Raw genomic sequence first — 25,836 nt, forward strand, 5'->3', positions numbered from 1 at the left:
TTTTATGGTACAGTACTCAATTTGTGCTTTCTTTATCAGTCACAGGGGCTGCGTGTGCTGACAATGTGTTTCAACAATGTGTGTGTGCGTGTTTTTTTATACCCGGAGTGCAGGCTTTAGTTTTAAACACATGCCCGGCACGTCCATCCGGCTTCAGGCCAGCAGAGGAAATAAAAAGGGAGGTGAGACAAAAAGCTTCCCGTGGCTCCAGGCTACAGATGAGGCGGCCACTCAGGATTTCAAAATATCGTTCTTTTCCGAGATCATCTATTCTCACCCCCTCCCTACATCTCCAAAACACCCGCGAATCGCACGTGCCGTATGCTCAGATAGCGTCTCCCTCTGGACAGGGCGGTCCTCTTTTTGCTCCGGCTTACCCTCCCTTTCCAGCGTGAGAAATGATGATGTTGGTTTCTCGTTGTCACCTCGCTGTCCTTTGACTGCTCCCCATTTGCATAGGCTGCGTTGTTGCACGACGATATATGGGCCAGCTTTAAGGAAATTGCGCTCCGGCGCGGGGCCCCCTGCTGTACAGCGGGCGGAAAGTCGTAAGTGTCAGTGATAGACTGGCCGATATAAATAGCTGCCGTGATGGCAGGATAATGCATGGAGCTTTCTCCTCGCCACGGCTCAGGACTGGCAGGGGCACGGGGGGAAAAGCGGGCCGTGGATCTTTTTTCAGGTCACTCCAAAAACCTCCTAGAGGTGCAGGAAGAGCCTTTGATTAATTATTATCGTCATCATCATCATCTTTAGCAGGAACATAAATCAGGCCGGGTGTGGGAAGAGGGACTGGGGGGAGGTGGACGTTGGGCATGGCTTGTAGGCTGTCGAATGGTTGTCAGTTTTTATTGCGTTTGATTTAATACACCGTCTCATGACAGCCGCCCCCCAGCGATAGATCCAACTCTGTCTTGTCAGTAGAATGGGAGATGATCTGACTGGCAGTTCGCTGGAGCAGCTTTTAAAGCAGGGCTGGAGGGTGGTGGTGTATGATATAGATTAATTTACTTTCTTAGTCAACCTTATTACTTTTGCTGACTTTTTTTAATAACTTGTATGCAGGAGTCCTTTTAATATAGTTTGTAAATTATGTGAGATGATGAAATCGCACTACAGATTTCTATATGATGCAACTTTACAATTAAGAAAATAATGCAGATGCATCACGCTCTGTAGATTACATCTTCACAAATGTTGATCATTAAAGACCTGGTCGTTGGAGCTGAGACCATATCTATTAATAACATTGTCATTCATTCACCTAATTTATTTACATATTTAAAAGAGTGTATTAAAGAAGATGAAAATTATGTCATAATTTACTCACCCTCCTGTCATTTTAAACCTGTATGGCAGGGGTATTCAATTAAAGTTTCAAGAGGTCCAGTCTTCATATTTTCTTCCAAATGGGGGTCCAGACATCATGTTTTTTGTAAATAATAAATATTTTATCAATTTAGGCCACATGGATATATACACTCACCTAAAGGATTATTAGGAACACCTGTTCAATTTTTCATTAATGCAATTATGGTGGTGGTGTAATGGTGTGGGGGATGTTTTCTTGGCACACTTTAGGCACCTTAGTGCCAATTAGGCATCGTTTAAATGCCACGGCCTATCTGAGCATTGTTTCTGACCATGTCCATCCCTTTATGACCACCATGTACCCATCCTCTGATGGCTACTTCCAGCAGGATAATGCAGCATGTCACAAAGCTCCAATCATTTCAAATTGGTTTCTTGAACGTGACAATGAGTTCACTGTACTAAAATGTCCCGCACAGTCACCAGATCTCAACCCAATAGAGCATCTTTGGGATGTGGTGGAACGGGAGATCAACTCTGATCATTAATATTGGTAAATAAAAAAACTGTCAACATACAAACAACAAATGCAATTAAACAATTGAAATGCTCTCATAATAACCAGAAAACAAAATAACTATTTAAATTCGCCTTACAATGCCACTCATACCAGAACTACTTCTTTATATCTTTAAATAATTTCTCCATTAGAATGTTGTTCATTACAAAATGTGACTCGCTGGTGAAAACCCAGCAAACGTCTTTTTACTGTTTTCTACAAAAATCATCCTCTGACTGAATAATGCCGTTGTAAAGATTGAAATCTTAAAATGAATGCTTGAAATTCATATTTAATGCTTGTTATCTAATGAATTAGATAATGAGTCTTTAGCCTGGGTTTTCACAGGGTCACAAATGTTTGCATGCTGATCAAGAATGCTAATGCTAGATAAAAGCGTTAAGGTTCATAAAATATCACGAAACCAGTTGAAAGGTTGGAGACATACAGCAAACCGTAAACAGACTGACGGATACAAATACTTTAAAATAGCGTCATTTTGTTTACTGATGTATGTACATTTACCTGCTCTGCGTGTCTGCACTACTGTTGTTAAAACGTATGTATCTGCTGCTTTTCATGCTGCGTGTCTTTGGCGGGAGAGAAGAAGGGTTAAAGCATTAAAATGAAGCGCGTTTGGTATATTTGGTATAAGATATTGGAGGATATAGCAGCAACATACATCATAAATGTTCCTGAGAGCGCGTGTGATGTGATTCTCCAATTTATCTATACAACCGAAATAGTCGGTTTTTAAATGGTTTATTTGGCTATGTCTCGCGGTCCGGATGGAACGAAGCAAAGGTCCGGATCCAGCCCTCAGTCCGCCTATTGAGGATGGCTGCTGTATGGCTTTGTTTCTTTTGCAGAAAACAAAAGAAGATATTTTGAAGAAAGATGGCAACCACACAATGGTGGTGACCCATTGACTTGTGTTGATTTTGTGCCCGTGCGATAGAAATGAGTGAGTACGGTTCGGTTACAAACATTCTTCAAAGTATCTTCAGTTGTGTTCATAAGTCATACAGGTTTGAAATGACAAGAGGGTGAGTAAACAATGACATCATTTTAAGTTTTGGGTGAACTATCCCTTTAATTCACAGCCATATCACATATTCCACCATTACTCATCTCTTCCTCTTCTTTTCTTTATCTGTTTTTCTCTTTGCTTTCGTGTTACGAAAACTCAAGGCTGTGTGTGTGTGAAAGAGATGTATACCCCACCAAGCCTTTTTTGCGTCACGCTGACTGTTATGAATTTATGTACACAGCTGAACCTGCCTGTGGATTTGTCTTGATAAAAACCCTTTGACGCGTCGTCTGCGGAACCACTTCATTTATTCCACTTGCGTAGATTAAGGCTGGCATTACTGGTAAGGTCACACAATGAATCATTGTTACCTTGACACCGGTGCTCTGCCGTGCATGGCAGGGCGGGCGGTGGGGCGGGCGAACGCGCGGGAAAGCGGGCGTCAAAGAGCGGAGGCTGAGGGAAACATCCATCAACGCCTCCATTACCTTTTTCCACGCAGGCCAGCACAAGGTCTCCTAGTGTCCATCGGGGTGTCAGTGGCTTGTAATAATCTGGTATGAAAACACTTCTTTCCTCCTGTGTATGAAATTCAGAATTCTCAGTAATCCAACAGGGCTGGTCTTTCTTTGTTTTTTATATTTCCTTCTTACTCTCTTAAGCACACACACACATAGTTCCACTTCTTCTCACATCTGTCACAGACATGCACACACACTTTCATTATTAGTTTTCTTATGAAACTCAATAGATTTGTCAGAGTAACCCAATCTAGGGCCAATGAAAAATGATGAGCTACAGTAAAAATTTAGCAGATATTCTCTGACGACGACTGGCACTGAACTGTAATGAGTGTGTATTAGTGCAGATCTCATTCACACACTGAGGAAGGTGAGTTTTTCCAGCCATGGTAACAGTTAACTACCTGAAGCTGAGGAGCGAGTCCTGCCTGTATATAAGATCCAAGCCTGACCCCACCAGGTACTAAAAGAAAAACTGAAAAATCAACAGTTGTTTTCTCTGCGAGGATGCATAATATTCCCACAGGCCTTGACTCAGAGCTGAAAGAGTTACTAGATTCTCACAGGCTCAAACTAGTTGTGTTTCATTCCTCCCTAACTCATTGTACAAAGCACCAAAGAAAATTAGTCAGAAATTAGTCAAAGATTATACCTTTAAATACTAATATACTACAAGTAGAAAATCATAATGTTACCTGTATTTTTTATGTATGACAATCCAAGGTACCTTTCAAAAATAATGATTTGAAAAAACGTTTATTGAAGTCAAACCAAAACAGTTACCAGTTGGCGTCAAGTTTGGTTCACATGACCTCTACAGGAGGAGACTGATATCACAGCTAGCACTGGTTAGATTAAAACAATAATCCAAGTCTTGTGTTACAGTTATTTAACCACAGTTAAGCAATGTGTACTAGTAAAATGACTGTAAGAGTGCCTCGAGTGACTTATTGATTTTATATACGGTGCCAATGGCAATATGATGAAGGAAGCCAAGTATGGCCACAAGATTCTGTATTGTATTTGCAGTTTTGTGCAATGTTGGTTCATCCAATGAAAACTCTTGTGTATCATAACTGCCATTGTTTTTTTGTTATATCTAATGTCACTTGGAGTCATATCATTATATAGTTTCTTGGGTTACAGAGAACTTCTGATATTGTGGTTGAGGCTAAAAGAGAGCGTCAGCATGTACCGCCGGCAGTTCCAGCATTTTAATATTGAGGATTTGATGGACTTTGCTTTCTTCTCCTCTCCGTGCGTGATCATAGAGGACTATGTTCTCATTATCAGAGCTCCAGTGAAGCGGAGGACTGCCCTTGCTTTGTGTGAGGCTGAGGCTCTTTGTGGTAATTCTTCGAAGGGCCATTAGCCTCCTCTATAGCCCATCCAATAAAGACAGAAGGAAATTAATGCAAAGTACACATCATATCTATATAGCGCGTGTGTGTTTTTGTGCGAAGAGAGAGAGTGAGATGAAGCTAATGTGTATGAGAGTAACGTGAGAAATATGTGTGTGGGGAGCAGGGGGGTTATTCACAAGAAATGAATGGCTGCTGATTATACAACGCCATTAAACAACGCTGTCTGCATTCTTTTAATGCCCAATTCGTTAAAGATTATGTAAATCGGGTAACAGCGTGAACACACCCACAAAATCTGCGCTAATTTGCGTGATTGCTGAATGGTAGGTCATGGAGGATTACAGCAATCTGACATTAAGACCCTACAGCATCGTCCCTGTCATCTGAAAGGGATGTTTAAAATGCAGAAAGATCACTCGATTGTGCAATGTGTACAAACATTGATTTACAAGAAAACCGAACCTACAATTTCTCCGTCTTTTTGTTTCCTAAGAGGATGCAAATATTCTCACAGGTTTGACTCAAAGCAGAAAGAGTTACTATAGATTACTACAGAAACAAGACATTTTCTGGTTGGATTGTGGGTGCTTAGTGAAATAAGACTCTGGTTTTACATGCAACTGAACTGTTAAGTGAATTCGCCGAAGTGTTTGGGTCCTCCAGCCTACGGTTTGTGTCCCATCATGCCACTGGCTTGTATCTTTTTCACTGGCAGTTGTGAGGAGATTTATCCGTCTTTTACAGCGGTGAGGAGTGCACTCGTAACTCATGAATGAACTCCATTACACTCACTCAGAGTCCTGCACAATCCCGCACATCTCCACGCCATCAATCAGCCTCTCGCTCTCTCTCTACATGTCCATTCACACAGCCTATCTCACAAGCTCCCGAGCCTCCTGTCAATAGCTCATCTCTTCCTAGGATACAGAAAATGTAATTCTCAATGAAACCTAATACAAAAGCCCGAATCAGGAGTTCTTGTTGACGTAACATGAACATAATTTCTCTGCAGATGAATTCTGGGAGAAAACGTGGAGACGATTGAATTATCATATTGATGGAAATAGATGTTAAATATTGGTAAAGGATCCTTGAAAATACTTGAATGCCCATACGACACATTCAAACACAGTTTTTTCCCTTGTGTTAGTTTCACGTGTGTGTGTAGAGGAGACGATGACTGTACGTTGAGAAGGTCATATCGTATTAGCAGATAAATCTCAGCACTAGAAAAGCTTCGTTATTGTCCCCTCCCCTCAACGTGAAGAGTGAGGGGTTTGTCATGACTGATTTGGTAATAAAATGAGAAAATTCTGTCGAGTCAGCTCGGGAGCTCTCATTCCACCTGCTCCTCCGTCACCTCAGAAACACACACACACACACACCAGATGTTCTGATGCTGTCCGGTTTCAGTTTTCTGAGGCAGTGAGGTACAAAAAAGTTGTTTAGTTGTTGAGATGGCTGCGTTTTGTTGTACTCGCTGTATATAAAGACGCATGATCACTGCTTTACAGTGGCTGGTGTAAGAAAGCACAGTATTTTTCAGTGAGTGTCTTGATATTTATTCATTTTATTAGGTTTTAAAGTTTGATATGTTTAAACTGCAAAAATGTCTACAAATGCTTGAATCAATATCATTTTCTTGATGAGCAAAATGACCTAAGAAAATAAGTCTTGTTTTTAGTAAAAACATATGAAATTTCAGTGAATTTTGCTTAAAACAAGCATAAAAATCTGCCAGTAGGGTAAGTAAAACCATCTTGAATTAATGTTTACCTTTTTCTTACCCCATTGGCAGATTTTTTTTGCTTTTTTTAAGCACAAATGTACTGAAATTTCATATTTGTGGACTATAAACAAGACTCATTTTCTTAGGTCAGTTTGCTCATCAAGGCAATGCTTCTTGATTCAAGAATGTTTAGACATTTTTACTGGAAAACAAGAAAAAACGACTAAGTAAGAAAGTCATTTTTTGCAGTGTATTATTTACTTGTTTAAGTAGATTTTATATGGTTAAGGTGAAAACAACTTTTCATTTTTTTTCTTGGACCAACATAATCATTCGAATTGACCTACATTTTTTGTAAACATTTTTTATTTGTTTCCGAAAGAAGTTTTTCAGTTTTCTTTCATATGCGACCTCGGTTGGTAAATAATTGATGCAGCGCAGCCTTTGATACAACTGATGTGAGAGTTCATGTAATGATGATAACAAGTGTTCTGCTCTCTTGATTTCCTCTTCATTGATTTGAAACAGGCACACAGACTCTCTCTCTCTCTCTCTCTCTCTCTCTCTCACACACACACACACGGTCCAGACACCTGTGAGGTGATTTATCCTGTAAACACACACACTCTTTGCACCTCAGATGAGGCAGAAAGTGGCGCTTAACCCCAGCTGGCTGCACTTTGCTCACATAAACCAGTGCTCGGCGAGTAAACAAGAGTTAGCAAGCCGCCCTCTGAAATGAATATTGTATACACATAGCTCAGCTAAGTGTTGTTGTTTATGTCAGTGATGGTGTTTATGGCACTAGCAAGCCCTCTTAGTGCAGTTAAGTTTCCACAGCATCCCACTTCAGCCATCAATCCCGCAACATGATTGCACCCCCACTCTCTCTCCCTCTCTCTCTTTTTATCTCTCCACCCAACGCTTCAGCTAATGTTCAGCGCTCAGCTGATGCTGCCGACCTCTCTTTTTCTTTTCTTCTCTGGTTCGTCCACACCTTCTTTCCTTCCTTCCTTCTTTCCAGATGGCGCATTTCACAACCTGCTAGGCGCGATCAATCAAGCCCAGATGCAGACCGGGCTATTAAGGTCAGTAATGATCGGCCTTTGAGCGTTATGGGCCCAGCTCCTGTTGTAAAGCCATGCATCAACTCGCCTTTCCCCGCTTTCCTCTCACGCCCCTTAACAAGGCGGCTTAAAATATCGGCCGGCGGATAGAAAATGAAAAGGGTACAACCTTATCTCTCCAAAGACAGGCCACTGTAGCCCTGAGGTGTAATAAAACTACAGGACTTAGCCGTCGCCGAGAGTCATGTCTTTTATAAGCAATATCTTTCAAAGTTCAGCTAAGCGGTGGGTACTAGGTGCTGTGTTGCGATGTTATGCATCACGTTGTGCATGGCTGGGAAGACCATTATGCCTTTATGCCCTCTTTGCCTTTGGACCCTTTTTATTACATCTGCGCCCTCGCAATCCTACACACTCGTACCCGGCTAGACATGAAGGTACCTAAAAGGACACCCATCTGACACCCGTGCTCTATAGTTTCATGTTTATTTGTCATGTGTACAGATGTCCGTAAGAAAATGTACATCGAAATGGTTATATAGGAATGTACGCACCTGTCCCGAAGTTATGTGTTTGTTTATTGGTCTGGCTAGTGGCTAATAATGTATCTATTTATATTTGAATCAATTGATATTAATAGCAATAGCAATTTACGTTAATGTTTTATTGTTCATTTTAAAACATAATCAATAATCGCATTTACGTTTAGGCAAGTAACAGTTCTTCTACCGGTAACCCAAAATAATACTGACCAGACATACTTTTAAATGTATAATTAAAATTTAAATATATGTTTGCGGTTCTCAAAAAAAAAGAGAAAGTACATCCACATTCTGAAGCTTTTGTGTTTACGTTAGCTCTCGTTGGAAGACACGCCTTCAGGTTTTTCGAAGTAGTATAATGTTTGTTCTCGATGAGCATTGTTTGTGTAAAAGATCCACGTAAATAAGCTACACCTTTAAACGCAGGCTGTCTTTTGCTCTGTCTTTTTCTCCACCCGTCTCTCTTACTTTTTCGTAGACAGCCATAGCGCCTAGCGTAATTTATGATCCACTCTTCGCAAAAAGCCTCTTACCCAGACCGCAGCCGGAGGATAAATCTCGCTCGTACCCCGGATAAAACGCTCGTGTCGTCCATCACGTTTTTCTGACATTTATGCCAGGATATAAACAAGGTGTTATTAAGACCCGATCATCAGCAATATGAACACAAAGAGCCAGCGTGGCATGAACAACACTCTTAATGAATTAACCAATTAATTAATTACGGATCGTAGGGCCACTCTTCTCTCGCACGCTCTTGAAGAAAAAGAAAGGCCTTGCGGTGTGGGTGAGTGATGACGCTGTTTATCTCCTGTCTGGAGTCCAGGTGGTGTGTTCCTCACACCTCTATCAATGCCACCAGACCGACCAATGTTTGTAAGCACCGCATCAATTGTCCTCTCGGTGCGTTACGGAGAGTTTGTGTACGTTGTTGAATCTTGGATCAGCGCTAGCTTCTGTAGGAGCGTGGGAGTGTTAGCATTGCTAATATGAGAGGAAATAGTGTGGACGCTACAGGGTTGTGTGCCATATATACTGTAGGTAATTAATTTGAGGGTATGAGTCAGACTGGTGATAAAGTGTTTAGGAATAAGTGTGTGTGCTTGTTTGTGTATGAAGTCACCTTATTGAAACGCCAGCATGCTATAATCTTAGATTTCTTGAGTGAATTGCAAGGTTTGTGTGGTCCGCCCTACAAGCATAAATCAACCCCGACCAGAATTTCATTGTAGGTCCGAGCTGGTCTTTTCAACAGGGCAGTTATCCGACTCTCATCTGCACAGGTTCAGAGTCATCGCATTAGAGCCATAAAACACAGAGGCACTCGGCAGAAAATTGAGAGCATGATGGCAGTGTCGTACCTTTGGCTGAGAGGAAGATGAAGTCTCACGCTGGAGGATGAGAGTAATCTGGACTTTCAGCAATGCATCCTGGGAGGTTTTTTCTCAGTTGGCGTCACAGATTTGATACAAGTTCTGCCGCTAAGGAACTGTGGACTTGTTTGCAGTATTAATAGTTTGTATCTAGAAACACAATATTTCAGGCTTGACCGCAGAGCATCACTCACTGGTTCGGTTCGAGAGTGGGAAATCTGGGCTGCACTGGGACTATAAAATCGCACTTTTATGAAACATATCTATTAATCCTATTGTGTTTCACGCTGTTTTTCCGTTCTACCCGCCTGCTTACCTCATGCCAACCACATCTCTCCATTACAATCCCCATACTACACCAAAACACGCACGCATCAAAGTGCTATAGCAGGCTTTGTCAGGGGAGTGAAAGCGAAACATTTATATCAGTGCCCTGTTTTACAACCTAAAACTCACAGTGTGACAAATGAGTTTTGACCTTCAAGAATATTTGGTTCTGACTTCAGACACTAGAGTGGTTTTCTGCCGATAGAGTCAATGGGGGCCAATGGGGTTTGGCTACCAACATTCTTCAAAACATTATCTTTTTTTGAAAAGAGGTTTGTAATGATATGAGGGTGAACAATTGATGAAAGAATTTTTTTATTTTGGTGGACTGTGGAATATTCCAAATGATTTGAACTGAACTGATCCGTTTCAGATATACGGGTAAATCTCTGTTGACCATTCTAGACTGTTTTTCTATTCGGCCTGATGGATGATATACAAGAGCTTATATACAATAATATAAATAAAACATTTTAATATACGAGCTCAAAACGTTACACGCCAAGTCTTTTAATTAAAACATGTTTGTATTTATTGGAGCTTTGGTGTGCCAATTTATTAATATAATCCTTCATTTGTTTTTTGGTCGGGTACCCATCTGAGGTTGATGTACGTGTTTTGTCCTTTTTTTGCTATTCGGCCTGCAATGTATTCTGGGATTGCGTAATGCTGCATAAATATGTGGCCGCAATGAGGTAATTTAACTTGCAGTAAAATTAGACTGCCTAAGTCTTAATACCCCTTTGCACTGGAAATCTAGTAATGATGCCTTAAAATACTTTCTATGTAGGCAGCTTACTAGGTTGTGTGACCGTTACTGGTAATGCAGATTGTGTGGATGCTTGTAGGTGTCTGTTCGGGTGGTTCAGTGATTTCTGGCCTGCCTCCTCCTCTTCTATTAGAAATGAAGACATTGTTCCTGATAGAATATCAGCAGGAGCTCTTGGCTGTGAGCTGAATTTAGGATGGTGGTAGGAGGGATAGCATATGCGTGTGTGTCATGGTGCTGAGGTTATTTGTTGAGCTCACAGTCTCAGGTGTCAGGCAGTGTTGAGTGAGTTCTCTGGCCCTGTGCACTTCCCTCGTTTCACACACACACCGCGGCCATTTAGTTGGCTGGGAGCTGGAGCGTGACCCCTCAACCAGGCGTTGTGTTAAAAGCCAAGGCCTGTAATGATTCTCCTTCCTCCGCTCCAACAGATCCAGCGAAGAGGAGATGACCTGCGTGGCCCAACCTGTCCCTCATACACCTACTCCCTGTCTGCCTTTTCTCTTGACGCCCCTCTGGTCTATTTCATTTCGGTGTTAAAGTGTCCTTTAAATATTCACACTGACCGGTATCACTCTCACTGACACACACACAAACATATGTTCTCTCTCTTTCTCGTTCTGTTTTTCTCCAGGCTCTGTGCCGGCGGTGCATTCGCTCCTTGAGTCTTGAGTGGCAAGGTGACATTGCATGTCATATCAGCATTCCGTGGCAGTCCCCCTTTCTCTTGAGAGTAATTATTTCTTTCAGAGTGAAAGGTTCAATTTGCTATAAAAGAACAAGAGCTGCGGGTACAGAGAGAGAGAGAAAGAGAGAGAGAGGACAAGCCATATCTCCACTGTTTGGTGTATACTGGACATGTTGTTCTCATCGGGGAGTTGATAGAGAGTTTCTTGGAGGGTGGGCGGCAGCACCGACTGACGTCAGGAGAACCGCTGGCCAATGACTCCCACTTCAGACCGCATTACATCAGCGCTCTGACACTGGGCCGCGGCAGCGACCATGAGCTGAATATGAGTCTGGAGGGTTTTTTCAGGGAGACGGCTCATCTTGTCAGAAGTAGCAGAATCGCTAGATAGGGAAGAAGAGGCTGGTGAAGACCATGCGTTCGCATCACACTGAGAACCAAATGCACTCTGATCAACTAGATTCACAAAGAGTGATTATTCAGTAATTATCTTGTCAAGCTGTCGTCACGCAAAGTCTGAAATTCCTGTGGTAATTCACAGGTGGTAGTGCGTGTGTGGAGCTGCACATGAGGACGACGTACTAAATAATGTTTTAATTGAGAAAAAATATGATTTATGATTAAGTTCAATTGAGTTTAACAACAATTGTGTGTGTGTGTGTGTGTGTGTGTGTGTTTGTGTGTGTGTTTGTATATAGCCATGTGCTTTCTAATATTCTTTGAATTATCCCAGAGGAACAGCCAATAGATTTGCACAAAAATGTAACAATCTCCATCTACAAGTGATTTTGCGTGTGTGTGTGTGTGTTCTCCAGGGTGGGATAAGGCATTCTCTCCAGACTGGCAGGGGTGCTTATTTAAAGCAGCAGGCTTGTCAAGGGGGCTATTTAAAGTAAAAGCTTTAGCGATCGCAGTCTGTCTGTGACTGAAGATCACATTGGTCTGTGTGCACTAGTACTTCAGGTGTGTTTGTGTGCGTTCATGAGGATGTGGATCCTTTTTTGATTGTCTGTGTTACTCTGTGCTAATTACGTTTACATTAAATTAATTAATTTGGCAGACAATATAAACATTTTGCCAACACACTTAACAGTACTGTTAGTTTACAAGGCCATGCTACTAGGAGGATCAAAGCTGGAGTAAGCAAAGGAGAGAATGAACAAAAAGTTTTTTCTTGGTTTGATAGAGAGACATACAGAGTTATTGGTTGGTCAAATAAATGCAGAACAGGTCTAGTTTGAGGGATCGAACTGTCTGCTGAAGTGAACTTACCAAAAACACTCTCCATCTGGAGACATTTGAAGATGTCATCATTTGGCAAACAAGTCGTGATAAAAAGGAATGATTAATAAGCAAGGTTTAGGGTGTGTGTACGTATGTGTATATATATATATAGTGGGGACTTATTTAAACATATCAATTATACATTAATCAAAACCTAAAAGACCTAATCAAAAATCTAAAAATCCAAATCTGTTTCTATGATGTTAAGGTTTAGCGTTAAGGTGTGGGTTAGGGTGAAGAATAATGTACAGTTTGTACAGTGTAAGTCTTTATGTCTACTGAAAGTCCCCACGATGTATAACAACAAGTGTGTGTGAGTCTGTGAGAGAGAGAGATTTTGCTGCTAGTCAATGTAAAGTGATGGAACCGAGCAACAGACGCTCACAGTTTGTGAACACAGCAGCAGTTTCACAGTCTCACTACACACATCACATGAGAAGAAACTCGCGCACACTGCTCGAAATGCAACAACCAACGCATAATATTCCACTTTGCTCGGAATACATTTGGTAACTCATATTTGTCAGAGAACTTTTTATCATTTTTCTTAAAAATGCATTTTTTGTCATTGAGCTCCAACGGCCTGAAATCAATAATATTTCCTCCTCGGAGGCAATCTCACTGCATGCCACAGTGGACTGAATAACTTAACAGGGACAGCCACTCTTTTCTTACAAAGACAATTCTGCTTCAGTCACCTTTAGTCCTGATGAGACATATGGAAACTCTGATTTCTGTGCACCGGCACTTTTTAAGTTTAATAGGTTTAAACATTAATGCAATTGATAAAACATTAAGGCACTATTCCTAGCTTACCAATCAAATCCATGCAAATTTCTCCAAAGTCCAGTCCAGCGTGAACAAGACAACTAAGGTAAATACTATTACAGTTCAGTGCTATACTGTATAATACATACAGTTATACATTTTATAATGTACTGTAAGTTACAAAAACACCCTTTTGTATTAAAATGAGAAGCAGAGGGAATTCAAAGATGGATAGTTATGTAGAGAGGATGGCGTGGACTAGGCTGCATTTGTTTACTGGCCATTAGAGATGATGCATGCGTTCGCTTCAAAAACGCACCGCTCATTACTGCCTATTTAAATTGCAAATCCAATGTTGGTCACTGAACTATAATCTCCTGACTCCGTGAACAATTACCTTCTCTCCCAACATCAGATAAATAAGTTCCTGCTCCTAATAAGCCTCCGCTATAGGGAGCTAATGGCTCCCTCTTGCTCTTTTAATTTCATTCATACCTTAACATGAGAAATTAATTATTAATCATCAGTAAACAACAGTTTAAGATGCTGGCTTCACCATTGTCATCTAATTGGCTCATTAAGTGAGGCATTAGGAGGGGAGAGGGTGTCGACAGGCCCTGCAGGACCCAGTCGATGCACCTCGCGCATGAAGCATTGATCTCCGGCGAGCGTCGCCCGACCTGATTAAAGCTCAATAAAGCCCCACGGCTGCTCTCTGACGTGCAGAACATCACCCGTCTGCCCCCCAGACCAACCAGAATTGGAGTCGCTCCGTTTCCTTTTCGCCTCGTCTGCTCTCGGCCTCATAAGGTCCTGGGAACTGCTCCTGAAGGTCCTGCTTTGGATTTGGGGCTAAATGTGCCCGTGGAACGATCAATATCGAGTATAGAAGATAGCAGGAAAAAATGTTCCTGTTATTGGATGAAGAAAAGTAGTGTCGCAAAACCTACAATAGACAGTGTTGGATTACTCGTGCCAGACTGGAACCATCTCATCTGTCACCGGAGAAGGAAAGAGTGCTGCAGTCTGGTTCCCGTCTGAAATATTCAAGAGAAGCGATGAAAAGTTCAAAGCTGAAAAAGTTTGAACCTGTGCAGGGTAGGCACTGCAAACCACAAAGATTTATGGGTATGTGTGTGAAAAAGCTGTGGGTTTTGTTCAGACCTCCGTGTCCAATGTGATTTGGCTGGTGTCCGTCTGGCTGTACACCATCACTTGGACAGTGCTATTCAGAATGGTTTTAACACTTGAATGAAGTCATTAACCTGTCACCACTTATCTAGCAGGAAGAGAATGTTGCCAAAAGCTAATATTTCAAATGTCTTTAAATTACATATATGTTTACACGCATAGTTCACCCAAAAATCTAAATTTTCATTTACATCATTTAGTCACCGTCTTGTCATTTCAAACCTGTATGACTTCCTTTCTTCTGCAGAACACATGAGAAGATATTTGGAAGAATGTCCGTAAAATCAACAGCGGTACCCATTGACTCGCATTGGTTTTGTCTCCAAAAGAAGTGAATGGGTGCCGCCATTGTTCGGTTACCAACATTGTTAAAAAAAATTATTTTGTGTTCTGCGAAATAAATCAAGTAATGCAGGTCTGAAATGTCAAGAAGGTGAGTAACTGATGACCGAATTTTCATTTTTGGGGGAACTGTCACTTTAAGTACCTTGCAATGCACACAGTAATAAAGCTTGTTTCCCGCCTGTTAAGGTGTATTGCTCTTAACGCTAGCCATTATTCGACTGGATAAGTGTAACTTTGACTGAAAAATGTTGTTCGCTGCAGGAAAAAAAACCACGGTCTGTTTTGTATGTCTTGGGTTATGTTTGATGTGCGCACAGGTTGTCTTAACTCACCGGCCTTATCTCCTCTCCAGTCCTCTATCAATTTCTCTTTCATGGTAAACACATCTTGTCTGAATCTCTGCTCAGCTCGGCTCACCTCCGGGCCCGCACCTATGATCTGATCGGGACCTGAAGCAGGTGCAACACGGAGATAGAAAATACAGAATCAGGCCTTACGGTCCAATAAATACAGCTGCGATCCACCGTGCATCTAAAGCTCTCCCACACAAAGACACACAAACAGAGCTCGGAGAAACCGATATGAAACTGATACGCCCATGAAGTGGTGCGAATCGCGGGGTGCATTGTCTTTTTTAGTTTCAGCTGTGCCAGAAAACACACATCGCATTCACACTGTTCTTTCAGCGTCTGCTGAGCTGTGATATTCAGTCAAGGTCAGCAGGCCTGAGCTGTGGTAGATCTGGATGAAAGTTCGCATCCGAAAGAGGTTCAGAGCTTTCCTGTAGATCATATATATGTTTGATAGGCTTTGATAGCTTTCTCCGTTGGCACTTTCAAAATGTCCTTTTTGTTCATTCTGTTTCCCCCCGATCTTCTGTTTTCGCTCTTCCGATAGCCCCGTCGGACCTCCGCTCGTCCGTGGAGCAGGAGGATGGGGGGGATTAACAGATCAGTTCCCAATTTCAACTCAGCTCCGCTCGCCCATAATCACATCATCTTACACCTGACAAGAGGGATAAATTCCATTAGCTTTTATTAGAAGTAATTATCCTCGGCTCTCACCCCATGCTGTCCCCATCTCCTCCTCACTCTCTTATTCTCTATTCTCTTTCTGCGCTCCTCTTTTTTGGTTCCCGGGGTCCTTGCTCGCCCACTGCGCCACTCACCCTACTCTTCTGGTTGGCTTCACCATGGCTTTTAATTAACACCCTTAGTCACAGTCAAGAAGGCTGCCTCCTGAAGCCCTCCGCTCGCAGGGCATCCCACACCAGTATCTTACACACACGCAACGTGGGCGAAGGGATGAGACGGGTCACACATTAAATGAGGAGCCGCTGGCTTGTGAAGCCTGTTTCAGTGGGTGCTGTCATGCAAGTCTTCCATTCTCTCTCTCTTTTTCTCTCATCCCTCTTGGCTGTGTTTCACGAGGAGTCAGCAGTGGTTTTATTGGAGGTTCTGTATGGAGAAAGTGATCAGGGTTTGCAGGTGCTCAGATCTGCTGCAGATGTCAGTGTGTGTTTGTGTGTGTCTCAGAGCTGAATCACGCTGTCGTCCTCGTGAACACGTTTGATGTAATTACGCAATTATTCCCACTTGCCCACCTGTGGTATGTAAGCGTCACAGATCAGATTTTGTTTCCCAACAAACACACTCTCCCTGTTTATGATATTATCGCACCGTCTCTTCACTGATTCAGGTGTTTTACTTGCCCTCATCTCACAGGTTGTTTTGAAGTTTTACTTCTTCTGTTTGGACCAACAAAATTGTTCACACAAACACACAATCTGTAAGCAATTGCCAGGCGTGGACGTGTATTCAGATTTAGTGAGCAATCTAGAATTCTCTGTGGAGTTCTAACAGAGTTTGGAAGGTTCGGAAAATGCTTGACTTTAACTTATTATGCTTTAAAAGCTCAGAAATGTTCTTGAATTCTGATTGTGTTCATGCAAAAAGCTTGATTTTCTTATTAAAAAGAATAGTTCACCCCAAAGCTAGTATTATTATTATTTATTATTAAACAATTATTATTTCCTGTACTTACCTTTATAAAAAAATCTTCAATTTTCTCGTCCGTGTCCTTTACTGGAAAGCACGTTGGTCAAAAATTGTGCTATATAAAAAAATTGTCATGTTTTTCAAAACCTCTATTTTTCTTAAACAGAACACAAAAGAAGATATTTTGAAGAATGTGGGTAACAAACATTATTGGCTCCCATTGACTTTTGAGTACGTTGACTCTTTGAGATTCAAAAAATATCACTACAAAGGGTAAATAAATAATGACAGAAACAGGCGAACTATCCCTTTCAAACCCAACTTAAACGAATAGTTGAACTATCACTTTGACCATCCCCGTTTCCTCCTGCAATACTCTTAACTGCTTTTAATACATTTCTGCTCAGAAATACTGACACACACAGTCACGAGATGCAACATTACTTTTTCACTTTTTCACCTCAATTTCAGACAAAGTATGTTCAATCTTCTGTTTCTTTAAACGTAAAACAAGTCATTTTCCCCCATCACCAGTCAGATGTTTTACAGAAAAAGTGAGAGGTAGAAAATATTACAGTTAACATTACCATTCAGCTCTTGATTTAAGGGAATGAAAATATGACTATGCATAGAGAGGAACCCACATCTCAAACTCCATTTCCAAGAACATGAAATTCAATCTTCTTTTCCAGTCCAACACATGCTGTCATTGCTCATCCCCGAAACAGCAATAAGGAAGTAGCATATAATATATGCTCTTTCATCCACCACCTCTATCAATCTGCATTGATGCACCAGGTTTATTTGCGCCTAAATGTATTAAATATTGTTTAAGCTGTTTAAAGAAGCTGATTGTATTTTGTGTTTGTGTGCGCGCATGTGTGCATGTGTGCATGCGTGTGTGTTTTCTTTCCAGACACCGTCTGTTTTATTCTATTTGTCATTCCGCTGGGCTTGTGCTCCGTTTCATTTATATGCCGTCATGGTAACGTCTGCTACCAACCTCTCCCCCACCCCACCAACATCAACTGCCTACATAAATCTCGCACTTCAATTAGACTTTACAGATGGCAAAACTGCGCGAACCGAGCAGATGAATGAAGCTGCAGAAATATTGTGCAGGAGATGGTCATTTGACCATGAGTGGCATTTCGGGCAGGCATTAGATTGGACGGACTCCACTGTGTAATAGCCCCCCGCCCGCCTGGCATTAGAGATGTGTAAAAAAGCTCCCACAGTGTGAGGGAGGACAGGGTGGGGCTTTTCGGATGGGCACAGTGATGAACATGTATGTGTACATATGGAAACACTCACATGCTTGTAGCATACTACAGTACATATATATTTCCTGCAATATTTATTATGGATACTCTACACAATATGCATTTTTTATGTATGCATTATGTATTATGGATACTTGCACTTGCCAACATATGCAGTATACATCAGTGTAAATGATGTGTAATTACTGTATCCCACAATGCAGTGTGCACGACTGGTCATGAGTTTTGCATTGTGGGATATATACATTTTTATTACACAGTATTTTTATATTGTTTTCTCTATTTAATTTATGTAATATAGTCATTGTTTTTACTAAAAACAAAAACTGTAAAATATTTTTGTAAACAAATTTTTACAAATTAAAAAGAAATAAATATATTTATATGTATATATATATAGAGAGAGAGAGAGAGAGAGAGAGATAGTTTGTTTTTTATTTGTTTGTCTATTTTATTCCAATTTATTTCAGTTATAACGTCTCAACTTAAATCTCATTTTTATTGTTAACAAATTTTCACAAAACTTTAATTAAAAAGAGCAAAATAATCTTAATATTTATAATAAGAATAAACAAAATCCTCAAATTAATAATTTTATTTCAGATTAAAATCTGACGTAACGTCACTGCAGTGTATTATACTGCTTTTGAAAATATTTTAATACTGACTTGTGAACTATTTTTAACTACACATGTATTAAGATAGTGAGCAAGTATTCCATTCCAAACATAGCCGTGCTAGTCAGCGGCCCCCAATGTGATTGTGACTGTCATTGCTGTAGGACCGCGCAGTCACATTTCTAAACAAACTCGCTCCAGTAATGAGCTGGGGGGCGCGGCGGGCCCCGAGCGGACTCGGCGGAGAGGGCCCAATCGAGCCGTACTCATCATACTGTCACTCAGAGCGTCTCGGCAACGGCAGCCTGAAACCAAAGGGTCACTGGCACTCTTGAGTCCAAGAGACAGCCTATCTGCGTATCGCACACAGACACAAGCACGCATGATGTGTGTTTGTGTGCCGATGCAGGAGGACAACTAATTAGATTCAGTGGTGGGAGGACGCTAATGACGCTGGAACATTCTTCCCCGCTGGGACCGATGTGGAACAGCGCATTACACTGATGGGAGAACTCTCTCGCTATCTTATTCATTGTCATACTCTCTGCCGTATACTCGCAATTCCCCGCTTCATAGTTCTTCTTTCTGTACTCGGGGACTCATTAGAAAACACCACAAAGCGATATCCACTTGACCTTGTTAATTAATCATGTCATGTTACTGTCATTAAACCGAGCTCCTCATAGAACGACTTCTCGTTGAAGTCGATGGAGCTTCGGGATTGGCCCTGTGCTAGCGTTACTCCACCTTTCCTGGCCAGCTCTCCTGCTAATGGGACAAAATGGTAATTAGTCGGAAGCTCGCATAGTTGTTTAATTACTACATCAGATGAGTCGAGTTACTCCAAGCCAAAAATGTTCGGGACATAGTGTTCTCTGATCCTCCACTTGCTGTCAGATCACAACTGTCGTCTGATTCGCCGGCACTTCTGATGACCCGCTCTTTGGTCATTAGCAGAAGCCGCCGTCTCTGTGGACCCAGTCAGTGCCAGGGTCATCTCTCCCCGCCCCCACAAGAGACACAACCCCGTCTCCGTCCAGAGGTCACTGAGTGAGAATGGGATAGAATGGCCATGCATACAGATATGCACGGGCTGGGGCGGCAGATCCCTCAGACACAGAAACCGTAAATTGGCAGAGGATTGCTGTGGGCTGATTTGTGTGTTTTGCTCCATGCAGTACATGGATCTTTATTTTACAGCTTCTGTAGTTCTGTGACTGGCAGCATCAGCTCGGTTTAGGGAGGATGGATTTGGAAACGGTTTTGCTATTGTAGCAGTGTCAGTAATGTTTTTTCTCAGAGTCTTTGATCTGTATTTTGATTCATTCATGATTAATCGGTTATATATTATGATGCATTTTATAATATAAAACTTTTATTTTAGTTGTTTAGTTGTGTGTGCATGCCCACTTACTATGTGACCCTGTCGGTGAAATCCAAGAAATCTAATGTGAAATCTAATGTTCGTTACATTAGATAGAATTATTTTATTTTTGAAAACAGTAAATTTACAAAATCACATACACTCACCTAAAGGATTATTAGGAAGACCTGTTCAATTTCTCATTAATGCAATTATGGTGGTGGTGTAATGGTGTGGGGGATGTTTTCTTGGCACACTTTAGGCCCCTTAGTGCCAATTGGGTATCGTTTAAATGCCGCGGCCTACCTGAGCATTGTTTCTGACCATGTCCATCCCTTTATGACCACCATGTACCCATCCTCTGATGGCTACTTCCAGCAGGATAATGCACCATGTCACAAAGCTCCAATCATTTCAAATTGGTTTCTTGAACATGACAATGAGTTCACTGTACTAAAATGTCCCGCACAGTCACCAGATCTCAACCCAATAGAGCATCTTTGGGATGTGGTGGAACGGGAGCTTCGTGCATCCCACAAATCTTCATCAACTGCAAGATGCTATCCTATCAATATGGGCCAACATTTCTAAAGAATGCTTTCAGCACCTTGTTGAATCAATGACACGTAGAATTAAGGCAGTTCTGAAGGCGAAAGGGGGTCAAACACAGTATTAGTATGGTGTTCCTAATAATCCTTTAGGTGACTGTATTTTGGTGACAAATTGTAGCCTTGAAATTATAAGGTTGTATTTTGAGCAGTTTTGAGATATTGAGCTTCAAAGTTTTTGAATTCCATTTGATAGAAAATTTTTGTTTTCTAAAAAGTCCTAAAATGTACAGAACATAGAGAAAACAACATCACATAATGTAAATAGTTTGTCACAGAATAAGAATACGTGACTGACTCGATTTTGGAAAAAAAGTCAGAACTTTAATTCCAAGTAAAAAAAGTTGTATAATGGCAAGCATTTTTAAAAACATTATATAATACTGTAAATTAAGTTTTTTCTAAATTGTAAAAATGCTAATATAGAGTATGGGTTAAAGTTAAAGATGCAGTTTGTAACAATTTTGCAGAAAAATATCCAAAAACCACTAAGCTAATGTTTTATATTTTTCTTAAGATGAACACTTACAATATCTCAAATGTTTCCAACTACTTGTAAATCGTGAGAAAATCGCCATTCTAAACAGTGACAAGGGGATGTGCAGTCGCCTGTCAATGGCGTCAAATCCGCGTTCCCCTTAGTTACCGCCTTTACTGACGTAGAAACCGCATGACAACAGTGTCGTGGACAAATGTGGAAGTAGTGTCTAGCAAGCCATAAACTTGTTTCGAGCAGTCACTTATTTATGGACAACAATTATTCGCAACAATTATAAAACTTTACCTCATCTGCTCACACGATTTCTCGTTCCCGTCTGATTGGTGGCCATCAGGGGGGGAACTGAAGACAAGTGATCCCATCATTCCACATTCCTTCACAGCGTCATGAAGCTACAGCATTGTTTTTGTTTTGATTGTGCGCCCTCTAGCGGCATTTTTACAAACTGCACCTTTAAGTCATAATATTATAACTTGCTGTGTATAAAAACAACGAACAAAGTCCATGGAAGGTCCTTGTGCGTGTGTGTGTGCAGCGACCCAGAAAGCATTTTTAAGTCAAATTTATATTTATTATATTGCAGTAGATTATAGGAGGAGGCTTTACAGGGGTAAAATTGACTTTATCACAACATCTGTTTGAGAGTTTATTTGTTTTTATACTCTTGTGTTTAAGAATGCACTGTATACAAGCCATTTTTGTTTTGTCGTCCTTAAGCACATGTCCTTTCTTCAAACTTCCACCATCTCAAACAACATGATATCTGTCAGATAGTGGGAACATTTCATGCTTGCTGTTCAAAAGTCTCTTCTTAAAAGAAAAACGCTAAGGGAGCAGGAAATGATATAGCTATTCCTAATGTCGTAACAACATGTTCTTATGATTTGCTCGAGTATCACCCTCAACTCATGAGTACACAGACTTGCACAAAAATAGCCAGACAAGACCAGAACAGTACAGCTCCCTCTTGTGGCAAGAAGAGACGATAACACCCCTCCCCAGATAAAATACACCCTCAACAAGCATACATTAATAAATCCCTCTGATAATTTACTTTGAAAGTGAGTCTACTCTTTCTATGCATGATGTTTGAATGTTTTCTATGTGTTTCTTTATTCAACATACAGACAACTATAAGCATGTGTTGAGGGCCAGCTTTTGGTGGGTGGGCTGTCGTTGTTTTGACAGATTTAGTTACAGAAGCACCAAGATCAATTATTCAGTAGAGCCATGCATGGTCGCAGGATTAATGATGCATGTGGCGTATTAATCAAGAAGCAGACCTGATCCACTCCAGGAGAGAGGAAACAGAAAAGACTCATGTGGAAAAGGCATTAACGTCCACATTCATTCTCAGAGCGAGCTTTCCTAACCTTGAGACGGCAAGAGGGCCCGGCCCGGTAACCACAAATAAAGCACCGCGATTTTCAACCAATCAGCGCTGTGATAACTGACAGCTGCACCGTGTCACGTTACATCATCTATAGTGCGGGATACGCACTGAAGGACAGAAGCATCATATCACTTCTGAGCCAGGATAGGACGGGCCCATATCTGTAATTGTGGAAGGTAAACTATTCAAAGGACGGAGCACTAGAGATACTGTATGTCACATAACTCATTTCCTATCGTATCTTTACCTTTCGCTTTCTGACTCTCTGATGGCCTCTTTCAATCCCCCAACTTAGCCTACTGTCTTCTCTCTCTCTTGGAGAAAGTTTTGGAGATGGTGACTGTTATGACATAAGAGTTTTATCTCAGTCTGAATGTCAGCCGATTTCAGGTGTCACTCTTCTGATTGATGGGATAGAAATACATGTTGAACGCAGTCAAGGTTAAGCTTGCTACACACCAGCTTCTGTGAAATGGGTGTTTTTTTAAAACCAAAATTTGCTTTTTATATCAAGATTCTTTCTGAATGTTTTAGATCCACTTTCTTGTTTATAAGCTGGATCAGAAGCTAGATGTTATGGTCTAGTCTGGTTTCAGTATATTTGAAGATATATTTGCCTCCGAAATATGATAGTTCTTTTGCACAAACATGTTTTTGAAGAACATAGATATAAGGGTTGTGTTAAATCAAGAAAGGTTTCATGACTTGTTGACAGTCTTTAGCCAACTTGTTTGAATTCAAATGAGCCCATTGCAAAAGCACATTTTGGTTTATCAGAGCTACAGCAGCTGGCCGGAGCGTGCCGTGGACTATTGTACATGGTCCGAAGCGTCCGTTTAATTATGATAAGGGTTGAAAAATATCATTCTTTAATTAGGAGAGGGTGCAGGCTTCAAGCCACATCATGAGAAGAGGGCAGCCGTGATACTGAGGAGAATAAGATGGAGAGGCAGGGTGTATATTTAGAAGGGTAGAGAGGCCTGCTGCCCAGGGCAGATAGACACAGTTTCCATCCACCCATCTCTCTGAGAAGAGAACAGGCTCTGGGCCAGAACACATACACGACCAAGCCAACACCCCACAAGTCAGCCAGTCATGAGCTTCTGAAATCAAGTCTCATTTCTCATTCTCTCTCACTTCTGTTTTACACTTGCTCCTTTCGTTTTTGTCTCTTCTCTCTTTTTTCTCTCTTTCTCGGTCTCTCTTTCCTTATATCTGGGATTTCACTGTCTCTCTTTGTGTGTGTGTGTGTGTGTGTGTGTGTTACACTCTTCAAACACAGACAGTGTTGTTTCTCTTGTTTGTCACTTTGTATCTGTAGAAAAGGGTTAATTGACAGAATACCAACTTGAGTATTATTCTTTTTTTTTCTACTTGGACTTAGAGGTAACTCATCTGACTGTTGATCACAATGCGGGTGTATACAAACAGCTACTTGCCTCACTTAAGTGACAAATCTCCCAGCATTCCTCACCACCAGCACTCTATTCATTTTAAGTCATTTAGGGGTGAATGTAGAAATATAAAATATGTGACCCTGGATCACAAAACCAGTCTTGAGTAGCACCGGAACATTTGAAGTAAAAGACAAAAATACATTGTGTAGGTCAAAATTATAGATTTTTCTCTTATGCCCAAAATCATTAAGATATTAAGTAAAGATCATGGTCCATGAAGATATTTTTTAAATTTCCAACGCTAAATACTTAAAAACTTTATTTTTGTGAGTGGATGGCCTGCTACAGCAGCGGTTCTCAATCCTGGTCCTCGCGACCCCCTGCTCTGCATATTTTGTATGCTTCTCCTACCGCTTCGGAGGTTTGTTTAATACGCCCATAAGAGCCCTGCGAAGTAAACATCACTAGATATTCTGCCATAAATCCCGTTCGAAATGTGGATAATGTTGCGCAAATCTCAAAATTACGGTTAAATTACCCTTCAATCTTCCGTAGTAAGTTTTGTTCTTCGTGTTCTTAAATTAACGTCAGCCGATTTCATGTGTGCAGGGAGTAGAGAGCAATGAACACAGTTCAGGGAACACGTCAATGGGAACGCGGTTCATTCATTAAGCTCTCTTCTAATGAGCTAGAGATTTAAATCAGGTGTGTTAAACAAGAGAGATACACAAAATATGCAGAGCGGTGGGTCGCAGATTGAGAACCGCTGTGCTACAGGACCTCTGATGGACACCTTTAAAGGCGATTTTCTTAATGTTTAGTTTTTTAGCACCCTCAGATTCCAGAGTTATAAACGTCTGTATCTCCGCCATATATTGTTCTATCCTTTACAACTCATACATCAATAGAACGCTTAATTATTCAGCTTTCAAATTATGTAAAATTGTCAACTCGAAAAATTGACCCATAAGACTGGTTCCCTTTCTGTCGGTCTCTCGACGTTGTGTTCGAGCTTCGAGCTGACACGCCCAGGCTTGTTACCGTCGCTTCGCTAGAGATTGTGACACGATACAGAGTTGTGGCGTTTTCCATAGGTAACCCCATCTATTGTTCTCATCACAACGTCGAGAGACCGACAGAAAGGGAACGTCTTGGTTACGTCTGTAACCTCAGTTCCCTGATGGAGGGAACGAGAAGTTGTGTCCCTTATGCCACAAACACGTATCGTATTCTGCTGCAGTTGTGAGGGGCTCTCAGGCTCTTCAGAACAAGAGGTAAATGAATGCTGCACGCCGGCTTCGTTTTATATCGGACAACCGGGGACGGTGACCGGCATGCAAATTCATTCGCCAAATTTCATTGGCCTTTTCTATAGTAGAGTCGATTGGTTCTCAAGGGCGAACCCTATCTGTCGTTCTCGACACAACGTCTCGTTCCCTCCATCAGGGAATTGAGGTTAAGGTTGTAACCAAGACGTTTTGTTGCATTGAAATATGCTTTTAATCACCATTATATACTGTATATATTTTTTGTACCAAGCACCTGCAGTTTTTCTGGCCAATTCACCTTTTGCATTCTTGAGCCAGTTCAGGGTTCATTTGGCTGCAATTTGGGACTCAATTTGGCCATTTTGTTCGAGTTAGTCAGGCCTGTATCCATCCTGCTAGGTGAGGCCGGTCTAATGACCCTGTCTGTCAATCTATGAGAATATCAAGCTGTTTCACACTGTTCCCAGCCATCTGGATCCCGACTGCAGGACCAAGAGGAAAGGCGTTCCGTTCTGCTCCAAACTATAGCGGACCCTCTCTGGC

At 41.3% G+C, this 25,836-nt stretch overlaps 1 protein-coding gene across 8 annotated transcripts in view; it reads left to right on the forward strand.

Annotated features, from left to right (window-relative positions):
* camta1a (calmodulin binding transcription activator 1a) overlaps window positions 1-25,836 on the forward strand; it is a 308,434-nt gene that overhangs the window by 210,563 nt on the left and 72,035 nt on the right. The gene's annotated exons all lie outside the window — the stretch shown is intronic.

This window comes from Triplophysa dalaica, chromosome 20, assembly GCF_015846415.1.
Source record: "Triplophysa dalaica isolate WHDGS20190420 chromosome 20, ASM1584641v1, whole genome shotgun sequence".
Lineage (NCBI taxonomy): Eukaryota > Metazoa > Chordata > Actinopteri > Cypriniformes > Nemacheilidae > Triplophysa > Triplophysa dalaica.